The 27,744-nt window shown below is 38.8% G+C and overlaps 1 long non-coding RNA gene across 1 annotated transcript in view; it reads right to left on the bottom strand.

The window, feature by feature from the left end:
- Nucleotides 1-27,744, bottom strand: part of LOC124289974 — a 162,605-nt gene that overhangs the window by 48,478 nt on the left and 86,383 nt on the right. The window contains exon 2 of the long non-coding RNA XR_006901804.1: nucleotides 6,177-6,234. This is a non-coding gene — a long non-coding RNA (uncharacterized LOC124289974). The remainder of the gene's footprint in view (nucleotides 1-6,176; nucleotides 6,235-27,744) is intronic.

The following is a 27,744-nucleotide window of genomic DNA, read 5'->3' on the forward strand; positions in this document are numbered from 1 at the left end:
AAAGTGAAGTAAGGTGATGTTTGAATGGGATCAGTATGATGTGATGTTTAATGTTATAAGCTGATACCATCTTGCTGTAACTTCTACTCCAATCATGTGATTGTCTGATGGCACAATGTTATTCATGATTGATGAGTGACTTAATAAATACAACAAACAATTGCAAGAATTGCATGTTTTTCAAATTTCAAACCATTCACTCTATTTTAACAAAATCAGACATGATCATTATGAAACATTTATATGCAATAATCAGGACATCGTGATTTTGATAAAAGTTCCTGAGCAGTGGGCTTCCATGTATGCTACGTCTACCACCACGACTACTACAACTTCTAGTACTACTACAACTATGACTACTACTACAACTACTTCTGTTGCTACAACCATCACTATTACTGTTATAACTACTACTACTACTACTACTACTACTACTACAACTGCTACCACCATCATTACTACTACTACTACTACTACAACTACTACTTCTACAACTGGTACCACCACTACTACCACCGCCATCTCTACTACTACTACTACTACTACTACTACTTATACTACACAACTATAAGTACTGCTACTACTACTACTACTACTACCACTACTACAACTACAAGTGCTACTATTACCACTACTACTACTACTACTACCACTACTATTACTACCCCTTCTATTACAAGTGCTACTACTACCACTACTACAAGTACTACTACTACTACTACTACCACTACTATTACTACAAGTGCTACTACTACCACTACTACTACTACTACCACCACCACTACTACTACTACTACAAGTGCTACTACTACCATTACTACTACTACTACTACAAGTGCTACTACTACCACAACTACTACAAGTACTACTACTACCACTACTACTACTACTACTATTACTACAAGTGCTACTACTACCACAACTACTACAAGTACTACTACTACCACTACTACTACTACTATTACTACAAGTGTTACTACTACCACTACTACTACTACCACCACTGCCACCACCACCACTACTACTACTACTACTACCACTACTACTACTACTACTATTACTACAAGTGCTACTTCTACCACAACTACTACAAGTACTACTACTACCACTACTACTACTACTACTATTACTACAAGTGTTACTACTACCACTACTACTACTACCACCACTGCCACCACCACTACTACTACTACTACTACCACTACTACTACTACTACTATTACTACAAGTGCTACTACTACCACAACTACTACAAGTACTACTACTACCACTACTACTACTACTACTATTACTACAAGTGTTACTACTACCACTACTACTACTACCACCACCACTACTACTACTACTACTACTACTACTACTACCACCACTACTACTACTACTACCACTACTACTACAAGTGCTACTACTACCACAACTACTACAAGTACTACTACTACCACTACTACTACTACTATTACTACAAGTGTTACTACTCACCACTACTACTACTACTACTACTATTACTACAAGTGCTACTACTACCACTACTACTACTACCACCACTGCCACCACCACTACTACTACTACTACTACTACTACCACTACTACTACTACAGTGCTACTACAACTGGTACTATCACTACTACGAGTACTTCTACTACCACAATTTTACCATGACAGTGAGGAACATAATCATGACAGCAACCACAGCAGCAGCAGCAGCAACACCTACATCCCACCATCGTCACACCCAGGCCCTTCCCTGGCACACTGTTCCAGCTTCACATTGAACCAGGATTACAAATCATACAAGAATGCTAAATGTCAAGTTTTTCACAGAATCCAGAGCATACAAAAGACAAGAAGACTATTGTGTTGCAATTTGCCATGGCAGGTGGGGTTTGTTGTTCAGCATCAACATTTGTGTAACATTTCCCCTAATGAACAAGGAAGGCTGAGAGTCCTCGACTGACCCGTAAATTTTGTCAAGATGTCCGCCAGAACTCCAATAACAAAGCAATGCTAATGTTTGATTAATGCGCTTTCCATAAAAACATTTATTTACGCACTTTCGGCTGGGTGCAACCAAAAACATGAACTTTTGAGGAAAAGCCTATGATAAAATGTTGCAAAGTGTATTTTGTTAAAAGTCAGGGTCCGCCTGGACGAACCTGCGATGGTGCTTTTTGTTGTGCGTGTATTGCAAAAATGTGTGGAAAAACGGAAGTGCAGGGTTCGTTTAAACAACGACTTGATGGATCGCGGCTTATTATCTGCCAAAATAAATCAGGAATTAACTGATCGCACATTTTGTGTGTTTGGAACGCATTTGCTGACATAACCTGCTGACATTAAAAACACACAGGGCAGAAACGTTACTTTGTCAGTTTTCATGGAACATACTGATTCAATAAATTCCACCATGCCAAAATCTGGGGAACAACGGCCATGATCCCACACACACCTAATCATAACACGAAAACACAGATTTATTTCCATCCTACAAAGATTCAGTTCAACTGGGGAATTATTCTGATATAATGCTTTCTTGTTTTTTTCTAAAATATCTAAATAAAACATCAATCCAAAGTTTTCAAAGCAAATGTGGAAGCTAAAAATTGAGCCTGACTTTACAAAGTTGAATCCAAATGTGGTAATTCTTACTTGTTAGTCGATATGGCTGAAATATTGCCGTTGTGACGTTAAATATTAACTCCCTCACTCACAAATACTTACTTGTTAGTCTGTGGTGGTCAAGCATATTTTGCAAGTGAATGGTGTAAAGCTCATGTTCACAAATAATGAATCTCATAATGTAAAAATCCTCTCCACAATGCTCCCAAATAACTTGATGTTTAAGTGAGTGAGTGAGTTTAGTTTTGTGCCGCTTTTAGCAATATTCCAGCAATATTACGGCAGTGGACACAAGAATTGGGTTTCACACATTGTACCCATGTGGCAGGGGTGGAAATGACCCATTGCCCGATGCCCGAGTCCAGTGTTTTTTTCTGTTGGGCAAGCAAATTTGTATATCACACTGTACCGGTGTCCAGTTGACTTTCCAATATTAATAATATTGTTTATTTAAAAAATCAACAAGAAAACGGACGGTATAGTGGAAAAATTATCAGGGCAAGTGATTTTACATGTGCCACTGTACTGGAGTACACTAGCAATATAAAAGTTATTTCCACCCCTGTGTGGGAATCAAACTCGGGTCTTCGGCATGACAAGTGAACACATTAACCACTGGGCTATCCCACCGCCCTTGATTTTTAAGGGACGGAAGGAGAAATTGATTTTATGACATAAAAAATTTATCAAGTGAAAAATATTGTTTGAAATCAAAGGCAGCATACATTCCTCTATCACATTCACATTTAACAAATTGAATACCTCAGATCTGATGTCAATGACAAATCTGACAAGGCTCAAGTTTTCAGGTCACGATTTTCCGATGCCCAGTTTATGGACATATTTTACTTGAGACAAAAGCCACAAGAAAATTAGACCTACAGGGATTTACATGGAATCCTGTATTTGAGGGTCCCTGGGACTCATACTCTTGATTTTCAGGGGTCCTGGACAACAAAATGGGGGTCCCAGACACTTAGATATTATTATTAATACTGTTATTGTATTGTGTATCATGATCATCACATTGTTACAGTAATTAAATTGCAAATAATACCATAACCCAGCTAGTAGCAAATTCAGTGATAACTTATTGTCACTTTATTGGAAGTTTTACAAAAAGTATTTGGACTTTTCCTGAGTCCCTGTGGATGCGCTAATATATTTGGTTGCGTCCATTGTCAATTTTATGCGTATAGGACGCAGGAATTCGCTTCCTGTAAATCCCTGAACTATTATAGATTATTGCCTTGACTGTTCCATGTTTTAAAAGAAAAGGACTACAAAAAGTAATGACTGATCGAATGCATTGTAGAAGATTGTTAGCCCATTGCAGTCTGCTCAGAAGGACGTGAAAACATTGAACAAAATACACATGTACGTATAACATGAACCACACCTAAATCTCTTAATAGTACTGGCATTAAATTCATCTAGGAAAATATCTTAAAATATCGAGCAAAACACAATGATTGTTATTTCTAATTTCACTGACTGAAGTTAAGTAATAAGCTAAATTGTAATATGCAAGCTAGTGGTGGTCTGATTAATTGAAATAATCGAAGATTGGTCGCAGTGACTAAACAACCAAGCAATCGATCATGTTTTCTCATAACCGAACACAAACAATTTTGGAACACTTGTTTGCATTAACAATATTTTTCACAAGTTTGGTTTTGTTTGTCATTAAATTTACATATCATAAGCACTACAACCTCGTTCCAGTCATGACTGAATTTATCTTAAAGACTCCAGGAAATTTATGTTCCTAACATACAAGTAATCCTATAAAGATGAGAAATTTGCAAATGTACCCCAAAAACTTCTATTAACAAACATAACAGGAAGATTTGATGAATGAAGTTAACCAGATTATTTTTTTTTCAATATAGGATAACTGGAAAACAATAAGAGTACTGATGATTGATCAGCTTGTGATGAACCAATCATCAATAATAAGATGTTAACCAATTCCCAACACAACTACAAGCATGAAGTAGTGATAATCCTAATACTCAGCCCGGCCTATGTTCTACTCATACCCCTACAACTTGAATGTTGTATTCAATACAACGCTAAAACCATTGATGAACTGCCTGGGACTGCTTCATAGGTGTTTCTGACTTTTCCGGGCTTGATTTAAGAAAATAAAACCTACTTGCACCCCATGCAACCTTGGGTAACATCAGGGAAAGAAACTTTTCAAAATTTCCCATGAGTGTAAAATAATAAGTGGTCCTGTCTGTACTTCACTGGTCTAAAATAACATTCGTAGATTTACTTATCTATCAATACTGACTGACTGACTGACTGAGGTTTAGTTTTACGCCACTTTTAGCAATATTCCAGCAACATCACCAGAAATGGGCTTCACACATTGTACCCTTGTGGGGATTCGAACCTGGGACTTCGGCGTGATGAGCCAACGCTTTAACCACTAGACTACCCCACCGCCCCATCTATCAATACAAAATTCACTGTCCGCCAGCACCACTGCAAACGTATCATTTAGTGGCCCTGATGAATTTTTACTAGCCAGGGACCACAGGACCAGCATACATTTTTCACACTAAACTTCCTTGTTGCACCAAATAAAAACAGGTCCATCTGCTTTTCATTATAAAATTATATATTGAGTTTTGGTAATGATGATTTAAAATGTCATTATAACAAAAGTATTCTGGCTCTGATCAGATCATTTTTTTAAATATTATATTTTCATTTCCATTTCTGTATGTCTCTGTGGTACCCATAATCCAGAAGGAATGTTTATGACATAATTACATCATTATAACAAAATTATTCTGGGTCACACAAGATCATTTTATTCAATATTGAGGCCTTTTATTATGTACAGCCTTTACAAGACTGGAAATCTACTCACTGACATAGTCAAAGTCTTCTTAAAGTTTTCCCAGTTGGTAATTGTTCATCCATCTATTTACTAACACTATCACTCTCCATTACACCTTTATTCATCCCTATTGTACATTCTCTCATTCTCTTATCACAAAAATAAAACTCAAGTGTTCCCATCCAATGGTGGAACCATGTCTAAGACAAGGGGAGCAACTCTGCCAATCTTATCCATTGTAACTGAACAAGAATCTGATTTCTGAGTGGTTAGTTTTAGGACGTTCTCAAGAATACATCAGTAACATAGTGGTCAAATCTTCCACTTCAGCACAGTGAATAATGCAGTGGTCAAATATTCTGCACAGTATAAGGAGGTGACTTCCATATTTATAAGAACCCGTGAAGATCCGGGTTAGAATTGGTCATCAGCAACCCATGCTTGTCGTAAGAGGCGACTAAAGGGATCGGGTGGTCAGGCTCGCTGACTTGGTTGACACATGTCATCATATCCCAATTGCGCAGATCGATGCTCATGATGTTGATCACTGGATTGTCTAGTCCAGACTCGATTATTTACAGACCGCCGCCATATGGCTTGAATATTGCTGAGAGTGACATAAAACAACCGACCAACCAACCATATTAGAAATAAGCTTTTATAAATGGATGTGAATTCAACCAAGTCGGTTGCAGTCTAACCTTACCTTTATCTGCAGGGTGAGGAACAGTTTCCAATGTTTAGTCCCTTTTCCACGATGTTACCTGGAAAACAAAGATTACATCATCTAGAGTGAGTGAGTGAGCTGGGTTTTACATCTTAATTTGATCCCAGTAACAGCTGTAAGTTGAAGTGTGAAATGTCATACATTCAAACAATTTTGGTGAAAAGCTAGTATGGACGGCAATTAAATGAGAAAATCCTGGAAGCAAAAAGGGGGGAAACTCTGCAATGACTAAAAACTGATCAACTTGTGCACTTATGACATTGACCCATCGCATAGTGAGTGAGTCAGAAGTGAGTGAGTGAGTGAGTGAGTGAGTGAGTAGAGTGAGTGAGTGAGTGAGTGAGTGAAGGAGTGGGAGTGAGTGCAGAGTGAGTGAGAGAGATGTAGAGAGAGAGAGTGATATTCCACAAATATCACGGTGGGGACACCAGAAATGGGCTTTAGACATTGTACCCAAGAGGGGAATACAAACCTGGGTCTTCAGCGTGACAAGCGGGTGCTTTAACCACTAGGCTACCCCACTAACTCTATTCATGTAATATCGGCCATGGACTATCGTACTTAAACATATCATATGTCCATTACACAACAGCAGAAATCAGGAAACTTCAAATCTTTTTTCTATGCCAGGAACATTAATGTATTTTACAGGAAAAAGCGTCATTACTGACAAACTAGACACTAAAGATCGCCACGTTGACCTCATCAAACTTCGGATATACACATTTACTACAGTCCGAGTGTTCTCTGCCACAGTATATTAATAGGAACACCGCTGTTTATAAAGGGATAACAATGGCGGGATTAGAAGGCTGGGACATTTGGTAGAATGTCAAAGCAGAGCCATCGTGGTGACATGATCAATTCTTTCATTTATATATCCTACACATACTGACTGACGGACTGACTGAGTTTGGTTTTACGCCGATTTTAGCAATATTCCAGCAACAGGGGACACCAGAAACTTCACACATTGTGCCCTGACCCGGTTTGACTGACTTTGACTGAGTTTGGTTTTACGCCGATTTTAGCAATATTCCAGCAACATCACGGCGGGGGACACAAGAAATGGGCTTCACACATTGTGCCCATGTGGGGATTCGAACCCAGGTCTTCGACGTGACGAGCCAACGCCTTAACCACTAGGCTACCCCACCGCCCCTTCCTACACATACAGTTTGACAAGCTATACTACTCAGAAGAGAGAGTGAGTTTGGTTTTACACTGCTTTTAGCAATATTTCAGCAATATCACAGCGGGGGACACAAGAAATGGTACACACACTGTACCCATGTGGGGAATCAAACCCGGGTCTTCGGCATGAGGAACAAACGCATTAACAACTAGGCTACCCCACTGCTCCGGGTTTTTAGTGAAATCATTCCAATTTGTCAATAGAACGCAGAGGCGCTGCTTGTAATCCTTGTTCAGGAGTGAAGTACGAGTTATTTCACACAAAAACACAGCCTCTGGCAGGCTGAGTTCGTGACTGAGTACGGTTTTACAACACTTTTAGCAATATTCCGGCAATGTAACAGCGGGGGACACTAGAAATGGGCTTCACATATATACCCATGTGGGGAATCGAACCCGGGTCTTCGGCGTGAAGAACCAATGCTTTAACCACTAGGCTACCACACCGCCCCAGGAGTAAAGTACGAGTCATTTCACAAAAAACACACAATGAATTTACAAAATATGTATCAGAAAGTGGAGGAGGAGGAGGATCCGGCACTAGGCTACCCTACAGCCCGAATGTACTAGATGCTCAACACAATCCACACTCACTCCAATCAGAAATACCGCCTCCGTGGTGTAGTGGTTAGAGTGTCCGCCCGGAGAGCGGAAGGTCGCGGGTTCGATCCCCGACCGCGTCATACCAAAAGACGTTAAAATATAGTACTTGTTGGTCCCTGCCTGGCGCTCGGCAGTAATGGGTACAACAAGGGCTGGTCGGCTCGGAGTCAGTATAATGTGTCTGAGTGGGGTATTCATGCTTCACTGCGGCATGGTATCTCAGTGGGCTAGCTCTATAAAACCAGCTTAAGTCTGGGCTAGTACAAGCAGCCGCACATACACATACACACGCATGCACGTCGTCATACGAGCAAAATATTCTCAAGCACGACGTTAAACCCAATTTCACCTCACCTCACCAATCAGAAATCTACAACACTGTCAGTGTTTATTGTGGCTACTCACAAACATATTCTTAAAATATATCACTGGTTCAAACATGATCTCTGAAATGTTCAACTCTCAGTTTCACTTGGATGTTTATGGTATGTATTATCAAACAATCTCTTTATGCAAGTCAACTGTCTGTTTAGAATTCAAAAACTGCAATAAGTGATATTTTGACTGTCAAAGTGTTTTTGTAACTTCTTCTGAAAATACCAAATTGTACCAAAGAACCATGTACAACATATATCCCTGATCTACTGGATATATTACAATAAATCTTTTAATGTTAACCCATCTGTGATGTCATCTTTTAATGCAGCATTTATTCAGAGTATTTTAACATTTTCCTTCCATTGTTGGTACGGGTCTCTCTCAGTTCATCTCAAATCTAAAATAGACAAAATTGTTAACACTGCAAGTAAAATCGCTTGAGTCAGATTTGAATGTGTATCATCAATACATGAGCGGCAAATCGTGAATCAAGCTGTCAAAATCATATCTGACCGTACTCACTACTTAAAGTTGGCATACAACCTCCTCCCTTCAGGCGGCCGCTACAAAGTTCCAATTGTGAAAACTAAGAGAGCCCGTACATCCTTTATTCCAAGTACCATATCTCTCTTAAACAAATGTGAAGATACCTAAATCAAAGAATTTATGTAAATATGTTTGGTATCTCTCTAATGTGTCAGTAGTTCTGCTGATGTAACACAAATTCCTGAAAAGGCATTAAAGTATTATTCTATTCTATTCTATTCTAAAATGATGTTCTTTCAAAACTACATGAGCAGGTTACATTCAATCTGACATTCTGTCCTTCTCTTCAGTGAATGATGACCTAACACTGAGTGAACCTGTAAAGGTGGTTATGGTTTCATAAAGAATGAGTGAGTGAGTTTGGATTCAAGCTCCTTTTAGCAATAATCCAGCAATATTGTGGCCGGGGACACCAGAAATGGGCTTCACACATTGCACCCATGTGGGGAATCGAACCCGGGTCTTCGGCGTGATGAGCGAATGCTTTAACCATATGGCTACCAAACCGCCCCTCAAAACCCCTGTAAATGGAGACCAGCTGGATGTAGGACACCCAGGCATGATAACCATGATAAATAAATATTTACCTGGATGAATCCCGTGAAATACGACAAATTACTACTCTCAAGGATGTAGTACATACCCTAAGCATTTCAATAATTTAATTGGAAGTTCTTGAAAGGCATTTAGAAGTTGGACGAACATGAATGCATGACATATTTTTATGGATAACTTCTCTTTATTCTATATACCATCCTCATGAACACTGAACTAATGAACAGGGATCAGCATGTTGGAGTTTGTTAAAACTAGGTTTTTCCTGTCTTAACAGGTACCATTTGTTCAAGCTCTTTCTAAGATGCACGGGCGGTGGGGTAGCCTAGTGGTTAAAGTGTTGGCTCGTCACGCCGAAGACCCGGGTTCGATTCCCCACATGGGCACAATGTGTGAAGCCCATTTCTGGTGTCCCCCGCCATGATATTGCTGGAATATTGCTAAAAGCGGCGTAAAACTAAACTCAGTCAGTCAGTCTAAGAAGCACAATTGACTTGCCTTTGCCAGTGACACATCATTGGGGCAGGATACGCTCACCCTTTCATGAACACATGGTATCATTACATCTTGACAGTGATTCATTAACACATGTTTGTGATTAATCTGGAATCCATAGATGCTACTTTTAGCACAGATTATTTAGGCGACGGAAAATGATTGTTCAATTTTATTAGATTTCACATGCTGATGTTTTTAGGCCACTGGCTAAAGAAATGATCATGTTCAGTCTTATTCACTCTTTATTTTTTTATATAGGAGTACTGGAAATTAGTAATCAGTATTCTTGTGCGTTTGGATGTTTCTACTCTTGTGTAAACAGGTCAATAAACAATAAAACCATACCTTTCATATACGGTAATACGACTATAAATCATGAACCATTGCTGTATTCATGGTTAAATTATATCGTGATTGTGCATATATTTTTATCCCAAAGCGCCCTTATCTATACTGACAATGATATACTCAATACTACATTTAATAGTAACCTACAGCAGAAAATGGGTACCCGGCAGGTTATGACATGTGACTATTAAACTTCTTGTGCCTCACAGGCAGCTTGGGTTATCCAGGGTAAAAAAGATCTGATTGTGCGCTTTGAGCAGGATATGAAGCTTGGAAAGGCGAGTAATTAATATTCAGCACTACTATACAATAAGAATCATTCAGACTGACACATATCGTGTGTTGTGATACATATGCTATCACCCATGTATCGTGGTATGTAACACTCGTATTCCCTATTTACTCCATCACTAAACCTTTGACTGAGGGTAAATGACTGAACCAGCTGTGAATTAGTGGCTGGTGAACCATTAAGACAAGAAGAGTTACTCCCCTTCATTAGCAGCGCACAATGACTTTGTATAAAAATGTATTTCTTTCTGTCTGAGCCAAAGATAGCAAACCCTATTACATCTTTAGTTTGTAAAATGTAAACAAGAATTCATAGTTGTTCAAAGAATTTAGATAATTTTGTTCATTTCATTCCCTTGAATGTGATATTAACATAACATTTACAAATGGCCACAAAGTCTCAACTGATTGAGGGTCGACTTGGACTTCAGTAATAGTCTCCACTGATTGGCGGACTTGACTTCAGTAATAGTCTCCACTGATTGGTGGACTTGGACTTCAGTAATAGTCTCCACTGATTGGTGGACTTGGACTTCAGTAATAGTCTCCACTGATTGGTGGACTTGGACTTCAGTAATAGTCTCCACTGATTGGTGGACTTGGACTTCAGTAATAGTCTCCACTGATTGGTGGACTTGGACTTCAGTAATAGTCTCCACTGATTGGTGGACTTGGACTTCAGTAACAGTCTCCACTGATTGGTGGACTTGACTTCAGTAATAGTCTCCACTGATTGGTGGACTTGGACTTCAGTAATAGTCTCCACTGATTGGTGGGACTTGACTTCAGTAATAATCTCCACTGATTGGTGGACTTGACTTCAGTAATAGTCTCCACTGATTGGTGGACTTGGACTTCAGTAATAGTCTCCACTGATTGGTGGACTTGGACTTCAGTAATAGTCTCCACTGATTGGTGGACTTGGACTTCAGTAATGGTCTCCACTGACTTGTTGGACTTGACTTCAGTAATAGTCTCCACTGATTGGTGGACTTGGACTTCAGTAATAGTCTCCACTGATTGGTGGACTTGGACTTCAGTAATAGTCTCCACTGATTGGTGGACTTGACTTCAGTAATAGTCTCCACTGATTGGTGGACTTGGACTTCAGTAATAGTCTCCACTGATTGGTGGACTTGGACTTCAGTAATAGTCTCCACTGATTGGTGGACTTGGACTTCAGTAATAGTCTCCACTGATTGGTGGACTTGACTTCAGTAATAGTCTCCACTGATTGGTGGACTTGACTTCAGTAATAGTCTCCACTGATTGGTGGGACTTCAGTAATAGTCTCCACTGATTGGTGGACTTGACTTCAGTAATAGTCTCCACTGATTGGTGGACTTGGACTTCAGTAATAGTCTCCACTGATTGGTGGACTTGGACTTCAGTAATAGTCTCCACTGATTGGTGGGACTTCAGTAATAGTCTCCACTGATTGGTGGGACTTCAGTAATAGTCTCCACTGATTGGTGGACTTGACTTCAGTAATAGTCTCCACTGATTGGTGGACTTGACTTCAGTAATAGTCTCCACTGATTGGTGGACTTGACTTCAGTAATAGTCTCCACTGATTGGTGGACTTGGACTTCAGTTGTAGCATTTACTGACTGGTTGGACTTGGACCTTCAGTATTTCAGCAGATATCTTGCTCAACAAATGAAAACAAAAGCCTGTGAATTATGACAGCTTTAACAGGCAGAGCACAAAATGTGGCAAATACGGTATCTACTCCCACAAGTGGCATAACCTGAACTTGAGAAACATCACACCAGCCGGGAATACAAGCAAGGCTCCACTGGGTGTCAATGTACACCCTGACTGGGCCATGATTAAACCCTCCTTGAGGAGGCAAGCTGATTGACATGCTTATAGATGCTAAACTAAACACAATAATATGCAGAATAAACAGGGGATTTGGGAGGATGGATTTACGAGGGGTACCTGGAATATCCACAAACTGAGTCTCCTCAGGTTTCAGGGAACTAGACACACGCCATCCACAGAACACTTTCTTGGACCAAGAATCTGTGCTAAAAAGTTTCACATATTTCTCTTCAAAATTTTAGATGTATATCGTATATTTTCACCCATGCTATATTTTAACTCAAAGTTCTATTTTTGAGCACAATAAATTTAATTCCAGATCTTCATCCTCCGCTTTCTGACATGAGTAGGGTGTATATTTTGTAAATTTAATGTGTTTTTGTGAAATGACTCGTACTTTGCTCTGGTACAAGGAGTACAAGCAGCTTCTCTGAGTCCTACTCACAAACTGGAATGGTTTCACCCAAAACATGGGGCAGTTGGGTAGTCCAGTAGTTAAAGTTTTTGCTCGTCATGTCGAAAGTCTTGGTTCAATTCTCCGCATGGGTACAATGTGTGAAGTCCATTATTGCAGGAACATTGCTAAAAGCGGCATAAAAAATAAACTTACTCCAATAAGTGAGAGGTTTGGTGAAGACAAACTTTATCACACAATATATTCACACAAACTAAGATGATTTCACTGCATACTGACACATACCGACAAGTATTGCACCACATTCTCACACAAATTTGAAATGTTTGCTTCACATACTCACACAAATTACTGCATTATATTTTCACACAGACTGAGAATAACTGCATTCCAATTTCACTCAAATTGAAAATGATTTCCACTTTTTCTCATACATACTGAGTATTATGGCATCCATACTACCAAATTGAAAAGCATTGCATCTGATATTCACACACATGACAGTTACTACACCCTCTACTCACAAAAACTGAAAACCATTGCATCTTCACACAAATAAACTGCCCTATAACTGGATTATTGCTGAGTGCAGTATCATGGATAATAATTCATACGAAAATTCATTATTAATTATAACCACTACAAGCAATATGTTAGGATTAAGATATTAGGAAAATATAGAATATTAGTTTCATCATGTATCAGTAATATATTGCTTGTAGTGGTTATAATTAATAATGAATTTTCGTATGAATTATTATTCCATGGGTACTCCGCTCACCTCATTTATGTCTTGTGTATTTGTTTGTCATGTAACTAAAGAAGTTTCAGCTGAACGTATTCCTTTGTCCTGTCAACGTACTGTACGTACACTTCGTGCTAATTCCCCAGTCGATGCATATCCACGCATTGACAGCAGCATAAAAGTAATCTAAACTCACTCACACAAATAACATTCACTGTTCTCTATACTCACAAAAGCTGAGAATATTGGCATCCTATATGCATGGAGGTCTGAGTCGTCACAATGGAGTAATATTTCTCACTTTGTGTGACAGCTATATCTACAAAATTCAAGGTGTGGCCTACTTTGCTCACTCAGTTTTTGGCTCCAAACCAGGAAATCTCCATCAACAATAAGCATGCTGCTTCACAAATATGTGTTGTTACTGATGGAGGTGTTGTCACAACAGACCCGTGTCCTCGAAACAAAGTTAAGACTGAGTTTTGACTTAAGTCAGAGTTTTTACTCAAATTTGAGAAAACGCAGGAAAACGCATTTTCCAGAATAAACTGAAATCAATATTAAACTCAAACTTAGTAGACAATTTGAGTTTGGTGGATTGATTACTTAAGTTGTTTGGGCTTTTTTATATAAAAAATGCAGTTGAGTTAAAAATTCAGCTGTTTCAAATTGTCAAACTCAGTTTGAAATTTGAGTAAAAACTTAAGTTTGTTTCGAGAAATCGGGTCACTTAGTTGAATAGTGAGTGAGTGAGTTGGGATTTATGCCCCTTTTAGCAATAACCCAGTAATATCACGGCAGGGGACACCAGAAATGGGCTTTACAGTTCGTACTTGGGTTGGCTAAAAATTACTTGGGTTGGCTAAAAATCAGAAATATCGTTGATTTGATATTACAATATGAAAACTGTGTAATCAATATCATAAATTAACAATTGTGATGAAATAATTATAAAATTTACTCATAAAATACACAAAGTTAGGTCTTCATTCATGGGCTGCTTCTAAAGTATATTCAAGACAGTGTTTTGTTTGTACTCCAAGCCTGAATGTGTCCCGACTCACCCATGATTTATTTAGTCATTTTTGCTCAAAGTTACTTCTCTGATATTTATCGATAACTGATTGACATTTAATTAATGATGATTGATCTAAATGATCTGCCAGCCCTAGTTTGTACCCATGTGGGGAATCCAACCCGTGTCTTCAATGTGACGATTGGACACTTGAACCACGAGACTACCCCCGCCATCCCCTTGTGAATACCTCGGCAACAAAAAATATGACTGAAACTTCCCCAAACCCACAAACACATCAAGACAAATCTCTCAATGATTAGAATACTATTCTAAAATGCTTAAAATCATGAAAATAATTAGATTTGATTATTTATTGCAACAAAGATTTCTTCGAGACAGTGACAACAGTGAGTTGAAGACTTTACCATGAATGACCCAATTTAAACATCAACTCAAGACGTTCTTATTCAACTAACACTTTTTGTTCCAACTGTTATGTTCCACTTGTGGGGGCAGTGGGGTAGCCCAGTGGTTAAAGCGTCGCTTGTCAAGCCCAAGACCCGGGTTCAATTCTCCACATGGGTACAACGTGTGAAGCCCATTTCTGGTGTCCCCTGCTGTGATATTGCTGGAATATTGCTAAAAGCGGTGTAAAACTAAACTCACTCACTCTCTGACATGTACTTTCCACTTTCCCTGTCACGCTCTGAGCGTACATGTGTATGAAATTAAGCATCATATTATCAACCTTATTATTATCATAATTATTATTATTAACATGAACATGCTTCACACCAAAGTGACTTTTCACAACTTCTAGTAACATGTCCGAAATCACATTTTGAAAATCGTTTGTTCAAATACTATTTTCCTTCTCCTGCTCCAGGGCAGTGCTGTATCTGCCGATCTGGACGAGGACATTCTGCTGATGGTTACACACATCAAAGGCAAGCGCTCCCAGTCATTCAGTACAGTGGGACAGGAAATCATGTTTTTGCCGAATATACTGTATTCAAATTTAATCCTTTCTGCAACTACCCTACGGCAATGATTCATTCTTAGATCAACATAACTGAGAAATGCGTTTTTTGTACTTTTATTGTTTGTTAAAATGCCAGGATCTGGGATCCGGACCTTGAGTAATTCTACCTGTATAAATGTATTGAATTAAATTTCATTTTGCTATATAAACAAAAATCACTTGAAACGGTTTGCACTTATTCTAAATATCTCATTTCTCTATCCAGATTAGCAAACAGATTATAAAACATAGCATTACCATATGAGAAAAACAAAAAAGCTTGGACGATTTCACAGGACTTAATTCACTACTTGTGAAAAACAATGTCTTTGTGATCATCAAACATATATATATTTCATCCTGTATAGCAGCTTGAAACCTAAAGCTAACATGATGAAATCTCTTCTTAACGGTTTATGCAAAAGACTTAAACCAAATCTTTAAAACTGTATATAATATTATCACCCTTTTCACAGTTCAAAACTTTTACTGTTTGATGCAGTGTTTGGACAAAGATTTTCTATTGAATATGTTCGGAGGCTAATAATATCTGACTGGTATTTGGTGGAGTTTACAGAGTATTCATCCCTCTTCAATGTAAAGCATAGCAATGATATTGTTTACAAACAGGATCAAGTAAAAACAGAGCTCCAGCAACCATATTTCCTGAACTACTAATGGGTTTCTCAGCCTTAAGGGGTATGTCAGTGGGACCGAGTTGTCTCCCCTGGACTTCCAAATCTTTCGGAGAGGGTGAATATTGTGGCACTTGTTTTGTATTGCAGGCCTGGGCTTAGTCTGTCTCAAAGTCCCTGAACTAGATTACTTTCCCTACAGCGTACAATGCCAAAGCCCTCAATGAAGCAAGTCTAGATCCTGGGGCTCCTTTTCAATTTAAATGGGTTTATTTTTTACAATCAAAATTATATTTATTCAGAGACTAAGCGTTACTTTAGACAGGGCTGTGTGTCTCATAGTCTGTCTCACAGTCCCTGAACCACATTATTTTCCCTACAGCCAAGCCCTCCCTGCAATGACCAGACAATCCAGTGATTGCTTAATGCAATAGGGATAGTAGACAAACAACTATTCTCTGAAATGAACATATTTTACAGACATTTAAAAAAAAAAAATTAAAATAAAAAGGAACCCAGTGACTGTCTTCATTTTCAGAAACTGTGGTAATCTAGATTTGCCACACATTCTAGACGGACTTTGATGTGATGAACATACAGTTGTTTCTCAGTAAAAGCTTGGTCCGTCACTATTCCTTCTACAGTCATCATTTTGTGGTTGTGTGGAACAGCAGATATTTAATTTAAATAATTTACTTTGACACATGTGTTTGACATGAGTGTAGCCATAGATTCCTGAACCCTTAACAAATGAGAATAAAACATCTTCTGGCAAACATATCTCTGTAATAAATAGATTCTGGAGGTCATTGTGGTTTCCCTGCACCAATGTAGCCCAGTAGTTTCCTTGCTAGAAGACATATAGAAAGGCTCTAATGAGCGCCAGGTACGTTTTTTATAAATGTATTCTCCCTTGATCCAGAAATAGATTTATTAAGGAATGGTTCCTAACTTTGACGTAACCCTCACTAACAATTAATTACGGTACACCCAGTAAGCGCAATAAGCGCCAGGTCTCCAATATGCACTGGTGAGGTGAAATTGGGTTTAACGTCGTGCTTGAGAAAATTTCGCTCATATGACGATGTGCATGCGTGTGTATATGTAGGTGCGGCTGCTTGTACTAGCCCTGACTGAAGCTGGTTATATAGTGCTAGCCCACTGAGATACCATGCCGCAGTGAAGCATGAATACCCCACTCAGACACATTATACTGACTCCGAGCCGACCAGTCCTTGTTGTACCCATTAATGCCGAGCGCCAGGCAGGGACCAACAAGTACCATATTTTAACGTCTTTTGGTATGACGCGGTCGGGGATTGAACCCGCAACCTTCCGCTCTCCGGACGGACGCTCTAACCACTACACCACAGAGGCGGTCCAAAAGTAGAGGATGAACACAGAAATATATGTACTGCATCCCATGGGACACATAATGATAGGATAATGTCTCACTGGAGGTTTACAAGTTTGGGAAATTACTGAAAACTGTTGAATCTCATGACTTCTCCATTACGTGTATCACAGCAGCCACAAGCTGGTTGACCCGTGAAGGTCCGGGTTAGAATGAATCTTCAGTAACCCATGCTTGTCGTAAGAGGCAACTAATGGGATCGGGTGGTCAGGCTTGCTTGCTTGGTTGACACATGTCATCTTTTCCAGACTGCGCAGACCGATGCTCGTGCTGTTGATCACTGGATTGTCTGGTCCAGACTGGATTATTTACAGACAGCCGCCATATAGCTGGAATATTTCCGAGTGTGGCGTAAAACTAAACTCACTCACTCACTCACAAGCTGGTTAATCTAGGTCAGTGGACCAGGTTACTAAAACTCTGATCCCCAAAACATAGTTAAAAACTAAGTTTAATAAAGACAATTCCATAAACGGTCAGGTTTCTATATTTTGGCGATGAAAAGAGGATGAGTACGGGCTGCCAGAGATGAAAGTGGAAGATTTGGGTAATATGATCAAAATATGATCAGAGACATTTATATGCGACGAGGCCGGTGGTTAAAGCATTCGCTCATCACACCGAAGACCAGGATTTCCAACGTGGGCACAAAGTATGAAGCCCATTTCTGGTGTCCCCCGCAATGATATTGCTAAAATATTGCTTAAAAGCGGCGTAAAACTAAACTCACTCACTCACCATATTTGATGGAATGATATCCCAGTATTGCCAAATGTATTGTGGTGTCAGCCAGAGTTAATCTTGATCAGTTCAGATGCCATATTCAGCAAATGTCTGTTTCCAAATAGAAACATTCCCGAAAATAAAAAGAACATGTGCAAAATCAAAACTGCATGATATTCAAACCATATGTGTAAAGGTTTATAAGAATCAAGAGCTAAACAGAAACTTGAATTCTAAACTACATAGGAATAATCAGGATATGGCCATGTTAATAAGTAAGGCGGAATTCCTTCTCCCCAAACTAGAGGGGTGGTTTCCCTCCTTAATCCCTGACTGATCTCCCCGACCTGTTTCTGTCACTCACAGTGTTCCTAAGCTGGATCCATTACACTGTATCACCAGAACAAGCTTGTGCCAACATCCTCCCAACACTGGCTGTCGAAGCACTCCCTTATCCTACTGGATATATTTCCCCATGATATCACCTGTACAAGCTTGTGCCTTTATGCTCTCCCTTGTACACACAGGATCTATTTCCCCATATCACCTGTACACATTTGTGCCAACATCCTTTATGCTCTCCCTTGTACACACAGGATATATTTCCCTGTATCACCTGTACAAGCTTGTGCCAACATCCTTTATGCTCTCTCTTTTACACACAGGATATATTTTCCCGTATCACCTGTATAAGCTTGTGCCAACATCCTTTATGCTCTCTTGTACACACAGGATATATTTCCCTGTATCACCTGTACAAGCTTGTGCCAACATCCTTTATGCTCTCTCTTGTACACACAGGATCTATTTCCCCGTATCACTTGTACAAGCTTGTGCCAACATCCTTTATGCTCTCACTTGTACACACAGGATATATTTCCCCTTATCACCTGTATAAGCTTGTGCCAACATCCTTTATGTTCTCTCTTTTACACACATGATGTATTTCCCTGTATCACCTGTACTAGCTTGTACCAACATCCTTTATGCTCTCCCTTGCACACACAGTATCTTTTTCCCCGTATCACCTGTATAAACTGGTACCAACATCCTTTATGCTCTCACTTGTACACACAGGATCTATTTCCCCTTATCACCTGTACAAGATTGTGCCAACATCCTTTATGCTCTCCCTTGTACACACAGGATCTAACTCCCCTTATCACCTGTACAAGATTGTGCCAACATCCTTCATGCTCTCCCTTGCTCTCCCTTGTACACACAGGATATATTTCCCCATATCACCTGTACTAGCTTGTACCAACATCCTTTTACCATTAATCCGTATTTACCTGTCTGTGTAAAACACAAAGCATTAATCCGTATTTACCTGTCTATGTAAAACACAAACCATTAATCCGTATTTACCTGTCTGCGTAAAACACTAACCATTAAATCTTATTTACCTGGCTGCGCAAAACACTAACCATTAATCCTTATTTACCTTTTGTGTAAAACATTAATTCAGCTATTGGCGATTGTGCTTAGATTTAGACACAAATTGAAATAACAATAATACTACGATCAAAATATGTGGTAGATCAAAATTTCCTTCAAGTGTTTTGGGACTTACGTACCTGTCTGTGTAAAACACTAACCATTAATCCGTACTTACCTATCTGTGTAAAACACTACCCATTAATACGCATTTACCTGTCTGTGTAAAACACTAACCATTACTCCTTATTTACCTGTCTGTGTAAAACACTAGCCATTACTCCTGATTTACCTGTCCGTGTAAAACACTAACCATTAATCCTTATTTACCTGTCTGTGTAAAACACTAGACATTAATCCTTATTTACCTGTCTGTGTAAAACACAAACCAATAGCGCATATTTACCTGTCTGGAAAACAAACAAAAAAATTGTCCAAATGTCTGTATAAAATACTAAAACATTCGTCCACATTTACCTGTGTAAAACCAAACCCTTAGTCCATATTTCATGCTTTGATTTCAAAGCGCAGACTGCAGAGAAATCAGACAAGCGCGATGCTTCCTGTGCAGGTATAACATCGTGGTATCATTACAAACTGAACCAGCCAATTATACCATCAATGGATGGCTAAACCTGTCACAAGATATCACGTCTCAAAATTAAATGAGATCATAAATTGAGACATATTCACGCCACGTTTGTTTCTGTCGGCGTTCAAATGTTTTCCCCACAGAAGCTTTTGTCACCCTGTCGAGTTGCATCAGAACAGGGCTCCTCTCATTGTTGCAATTAAATCAACGCACCTTGAACAAACGCTTCCATCTATCAAAAAATTTCAATTATTTATTAATGCAGCCATCCACCCTATACTTATATAAGCTTGAAGAACTTGCACAGGGAGCCAAAGACACAGTGCTCGGCTTCAGTACTTTTTGTAATTTTTTTCTGAGAAATTGTCATTGTTCTCTCACCCATAAAGATCAAACCATTAGCAGTGAATTACAGTACATTCCAGTTTATGGTCAAAGAAACCTTGGAGAAACAGCATCTTCTCTCATGTAATTACAATGTTGAGAATCTCACTGGAATGATAATGGTCCCTTGTAAGTCTGATGAGACAGATTTCACTGGCTGGTATATATTTTATAATGCTATCTGTTACAGTGATGGCCCAGTGAGAGTATCACATGGTAGACAGATTAATGGTCAAAGGGCAATAACTCCTGATTTACGCTTCTTTATCAAGGAACAAATCACTTGTGGTCTTTTCACACATGTTAACATTATATAGGGACTGGTCATGTATTTTGGGGAGGGAGGAAGTCACTGAAAAAATGTTACAGTATTTGGACGGTCATGAGAAAAAGGAACAATTACAGATATTGTTAGTAATTATTAGTAAACGTTCCCTCTGGATTATGGTTGCCAGTCTCCTGTGGGTACCACAGATACATACAGAATGAAAGAGATTAAAATTTATCTAAGTCGTAGCTATCCCTAGTGGTATGCCTAAATAGTGACATGATTATCTCCCTTGCTGTGACGTCACAGCATTGTTCTTTGAACATCCTCATTATTTTTTCTGTATGGTCACGCAGAGACGTGTTCAGAGTGGAAGAGAATTTTTCAATGTTTAAATCTTCACATTTTTCAAGAATACGGTCAGTATAGATCGCATGTTGTCACTATAGACCTTGCAATGTTACTCTATTACGTGTTGTAATATTTTTTTGACATTTTGTGAAGCTTGATTTTTTCCCGCCATTGGACTTGATCATGTTGCAGCAGAAATGCGTTCAATGCTAGAAGTGTTACGGCCGAATTAGATCCACATTACCAATGTGCATCATGTTTTGCGGGAGCCCCTTGTACAGTAAAATCACAGTTGCTATGCTCAGCCTTATCTAACACGGCCAATCTGAAGACCACCCTACTACCACAATAACTACATCTCAAACAATATCATTAATCAGTCATCGTCAAATCTACTCCATGTTTGTGTTCAGAATCTAATAATCTCATGACATCTCTTCATCACTCAATATTCCCAATAGATTTTCAAAGTGCAAATGGGCAGTAGGGTAGCCTAGTGGTTAAAGGGTTTGCTTGTAACGCCAAAGTTCAGGTTCGAATCCCCCCATGGGTACAATGTGTGAAGCTGATTTCGGTTGTCCCCTGCTGTGATAATCCTGGAATATTGTATATATACCTTCTAGGTTCACAATCTCACCTATGCCCCAAAAGCAGTGTTTTTGGTGTTTTTCATAATATTTTTTTAACATTTGTAGCTCACATTATAAAATTTGCTTTTATTTTGTTTTATGAAATTTGTATTTTGTGTAATAAAGTTTTTGTTTTGTATCAAAACTTTGTCATTCCTGAAAACAGCTACATTCTTAAACTAAACATCTAGTCTCGGAAATGAACATGTCTTACAGAAAAACGTTCCTATATCAGATTTATGATATCATAAACGGGAGCCCAGAGAGTTACTTCATTTTAAGAAATTGCAGAAATCTAGACTTGCAACATGTTCTACACTAGCATGGGTTCTATTTGGTATATTGGGTATATTTGTTTCAGGGTCTGTATGACAAGACTACTACATTCTGAAATTCTCACCAAAGAAGCTGAGAAGAGATATGATCCAAGGGGGATAACTCCACATAAATTTCAAACATCAGTTGACTAAGTCTTTCTCACAGAGAAGAATCTCGCCAAGCATCTCCACTTGTATATTCATGTGTTAATTTGTGTATGAATGATCTTTCTGAGAGTGAGTGTGGTTTGCATGGTTTTAAGCAATATTTCAGCAATATCACAGCAGGAAACACAAGAAATAGATTCAGAGGTTCATCTTTAGCAGGAAATGGGGGCAAATATATTTTATTCAATAATTGGAATATTTAAAATTTACATTTTCTAAATTTGGAGAATATTCTAACGTTGTAATCAGCAATGTCAAACAAAGCACCAAAGCCTCTTCGTCTTGATCAATCCAGTTATCAGGGGCACACAAGCCACCTTTACAGAGCTGCCAAAACATGATTTATAACTACAAAAATAGGAAGAAAGAAATGTTGACAGCCAATATTTGAACTTAAAGTGAACTGGTCAGTTTTACTGCATGTCTATATATACTATCCAAAAAAAGAAATGCATAGGCCAGAAATCTGTTGCGATAATGTTGTATTTTCAAACATGTATAACTCGTCCACAAATAGAGTTTAGAGCATGAATTTTTACACCAGTTTAGAAGAAGGTAATGTCTATACAACCAAGTGGATAATTTTAGATAAGGGAGACGTTGAGTGCGATAGTGACAATGTAGCACGGTCCCGACATCGGGTCTCCTGGCTCTCAGTCCAATCTCTTTCAACTTGTTCCGTACAGTTTGACCGGATATCCACCGAAGTCCAGGCACCCTGGCTGCTGTGCTCTCACCCGTGGCAGTATGATCACGCAAATGTAGTACCCAGGTGTACCGATCTTGGGCTACAGTGGTGACTCGAGATCTGCCTGTACGGGGACTGTCATTTGTCATACCTGTTTGGTTGTAACGAGCAGCAAGCCGTGATATCGTGCTCAGACTAACATTCAGACGTCTGGCAACAGAAAACTAGTAATCTCCAGCGTGCATTCTTTCAATGGCAATGTTCCGTGTCGCAGAGTCATGACGTGGCGTAGTGATTTGACCTTGAAACTCCTTCAAAACGAATGCCAATTTCCGATTTTTATAGCCAGACAGCTCATGCTCTTTGCTGCACAATTTCAAGTGGAAGGGGATTTCTGTTGCATTGTGGTGATGCCTTTTCAATATCCTTGTAAGAAATCTCATCAAAATCAACATTTTCAGGCAAAGTCGATTTTTGACTTGTGCAATTGTGTATAATCATGTTATCAACACTTTTTTTACATATTTTGACGATTGTTTGAACACAATAGGTAAATAATCGAGTCTGGACCAGGCAATCCAGTGATCAAACAGAATGAGCATCGATCTACACAATAGCAATGTGTCAAACAAGTCAGCGAGCCTGACTGCCCGATCTCATTAAACACTTCTTACGACAAGCACGGGTTACTGAAGCAGGGATATACCATGAGTCCTGTATTTGAGGGTTCCTTGGACTCATACTCTTAATTTTCAGGAGTCCTGGACTACAAAATGGGGGTCCAAGACACTTAAATATTATTATTAATACTGTTAATGTATTGTGTAACATGATCATGACTTAAATTGTTACCGTAATCAAATTACAAATGATACCATACCTCAGCTATACTCAGCAAACGCAGTGATAACGTCTTGTTACTTGAGTGGCATTTTTACAATTTTTACATCCCGGTGTTGATGTGTTGATAAATTTCATTGCGTCCATTGTAAATTGATATGCTATATTACACAGAAATTCACGTCCCGTAAATCCCTGCTGAAGATCAATTCTAACCCTGATCTTCATGGGTCTAAGAAGTCTAAATGAGCACATGTTCAGGATCCTTCTCAAAACCCACAATGCCTGAGGTGGATAATATAAGTCAGATCGAACCATTCATAAGGAAACGTTTCGACCAGATAAATGGTTTTCAAATATTGATAAACATGTTTATGCTGTCTGCTTTTTAAATACGAGAAATATAGATATGTCTTTTGTTATGTAGGACAACATCACCAGCCATTGTACCGTCAACATCCCAACCCATCCCAACCAAACGATTACATCTACTTCTACTGATTAACCTCTTGTTGAAGGAGCTCCTGCTGCTAAATATAGTGGTTAATGTTTTTTCAAGTGTCAAACTTAATTTTTGACATAATTTTTGTGTTTTGTGTTACCATCACTAAGTGCAACAACTGAACTTATGCCTGTCACATGTGAAATATGTCTAGTAATTACTGCCCTCTGTGCCATGCCGAGGGTGTGAAATTGTTATAATAATGTAATTGATGCCAATATGAGGGCAGAGGACATGATAGCGGCATCATTACGAAAGACTTCGCTAAGACTTCGCCACTTTTTCCCATCACAATTCCGGGCCCTAAAACAATCCTATCACACCCAAGGGAGGTTACTCAGTATCACCTATCACCTTCTCTGCCACAAATTACAAGAACACCCTGTGCTAATCAACCAGCTTGGTAATTTCTCAATCTTTCTCCCAACGCTGATCTAACCACTAAACGTTTATATCTTGTTACCATAGTTACCGCGGATATTTTCTAATTCACACCAGATCGGATAAGAACTCTCTGACAGGTCTCGTATGTTTGGTTAGAGTGATCTGATGCTGCCGTAACTTTACAGCCAGCTTATTATCTCAAGGTCAAGATCTCTGACCTTGGGGGTCGCAGGTCAAAGACGGCACACACATAAAACGAAGAAAAACGAAGGCTGGTCCCGAAATCAGCTAGGAACACAGGCAAGGGGATGGAGGGATAGAGAGGAGGAGCCCTTCGCACTCCTTCGACTGGAATGCCTGGACAATCTAAGACAAAAACACTTAGGGTGTTTAATGCAAAACATCTGGGAGGGTTAACTTGGGGGCCATGATCAAGAGATGTGCAGTTGTTTCAAAGACTTCCAACTTGTTAGCAGGGGTGTAATGCAAACACTGGTCTCTGCTTGTGGAGCGGCAACCATGTGATATATACCCACTGTAAGTAGAGGCTTGCCACTGCCAGTGTCCCGAGTCTCTACACAAAACAGATTAGCATCTTCTTCCTGACATCGAAAGCAGACGTCTGATAGATTGGGGAATACGTATGGCTTTTTGTTCGGGATTTTCACTCATTCTTGTTTCATATATCTCTAGTGTGTGTAAGTAATACAGCCTGCATGATGAATGAAGTAACAAGCTGGCTTATCTGTCTATAGCGTGTTCCTCTATTATCTATCTATCAGCGTTATTTCTCTGACAAATACAAATATTATTTTTCATGTATCTACAAGGATTGATCTTCAATATTTCCTTGATTGTTTATTCAATGTGTCCCTGGATTGTCCTTTCAATATCTCGTTGGATTGTTCTTTCAATATTTCGTTGGATTGTTCTTTCAATATCTCGAAGGTTTGTTTATTTAATATCTCCCTGGATTATTCATTCAGTATCTCCCTGGATTATTCATTCAGTATCTCCCTGGATTATTCATTCTGGATTATTCATTCAGTATCTCCCTGGATTATTCATTCAGTATCTCCCTGGATTATTCATTCAATATCTCGTTGGATTATTCATTCAGTATCTCCCTGGATTATTCATTCAATATCTCCCTGGATTATTCATTCAGTATCTCCCTGGATTATTCATTCAGTATCTCCCTGGATTATTCATTCAGTATCTCCCTGGATTATTCATTCAATATCTCCCTGGATTATTCATTCAGTATCTCCCTGGATTATTCATTCAATATCTCCCTGGATTATTCATTCAGTATCTCCCTGGATTATTCATTCAATATCTCCCTGCATTGTTTATCCAATATCTCCTTGGGTTTACATTCAATATCTCCCTGGATTATTCATTCAATATCTCCCTGGATTGTTCTTTCAGTATCTCCTTGGATTATTCATTCAGTATCTCCCTGAATTATTCATTCAATATCTCCCTGGATTATTCATTCTATATCTCCCTGGATTGTTTATCCAATATCTCCCTGGATTATTTATCCAATATCTCCCTGGATTGTTTATCCAATATCTCCTTGGGTTTACATTCAATATCCCTCCCTGGATTATTCATTCAATATCTCCCTAGATTGTTTATCCAATATCTCCTTGGGTTTACATTCAATATCTCCCTGGATTATTCATTCAATATCTCCCTGCATTGTTTATCCAATATCTCCTTGGGTTTACATTCAATATCTCCCTGGATTATTCATTCAATATCTTCCTGGATTGTTCTTTCAGTATCTCCCTGGATTGTTCTTTCAACACCTTCCTGGATTGTTCATTCAATATCTCCTTGGATTATTCATTCAATATCTCTCAGGATTATTCATTCAATATTTTCCTGGATTGTTCTTTTAATATATCCCTGGATTGTTATTTCAACACCTCCCTGGATTGTCCGTTCAATATCTCCCTGGATTTTTCTTTCAACACCTTCCTGGATTGTTCATTCAATATCTCCTTGGATTATTCATTCAATATCTCTCTGGATTATTCATTCAATATTTTCCTGGATTGTTCTTTTAATATATCCCTTGATTGTTATTTCCACACCTCCCTGGATTGTCCGTTTAAAGTGTCCCTTGATTTTTCTTTCAACACCTTCCTGGATTGTCCGTTCAATATCTAGGTGGATTGTTTATCCCATATCTCCCTGGATTATTCATTCAAAATCTCCTTGGATTATTCATTCAATATTTTCCTGGATTGTTCTTTTAATATATCCCTTGATTGTTCTTTCAACACCTTCCTGGATTGTCCGTTCAATATCTAGCTGGGTTGTCAATTCAATATCTCCCTTGATTGTTCTTTCAATAGTCTGTCTCACAGTCCCTGAACCATATTATCTTCCCTACTGGCTAGCCCTCCCTACAATGCTGAAGCATTAACTGAAGCAAGTCTAGATTTAAACAGGTTCAGGCTGAATCTCGGGGGTCCTTTTCAATATAAATGGTTTTATTTGTTACAATGAAAATTATATATATTCAGATACTAAACGTTAGTCTATTCTTTCAATATCTAGCAGATGTAGAGACCTAACAGATGCATGTACACAAAAAGAATTACTGAATGAATATTGCTTTACGCCGTATCAGCAATTTCCCAGCTATTCACAGCAAGAGATGCATTGTGTTTCAGTCTAATATCACACTGAAGAGTAAAAACCAACGGTTGAGATAAAAAACTATATTTTGTGCAATACTTTTATTTCTTTTAAATGTGCT

Source organism: Haliotis rubra, unplaced genomic scaffold (assembly GCF_003918875.1).
Source record: "Haliotis rubra isolate DU_JTF1 unplaced genomic scaffold, ASM391887v1 Scf453, whole genome shotgun sequence".
In the NCBI taxonomy this organism is placed as follows: Eukaryota; Metazoa; Mollusca; class Gastropoda; order Lepetellida; family Haliotidae; genus Haliotis; species Haliotis rubra.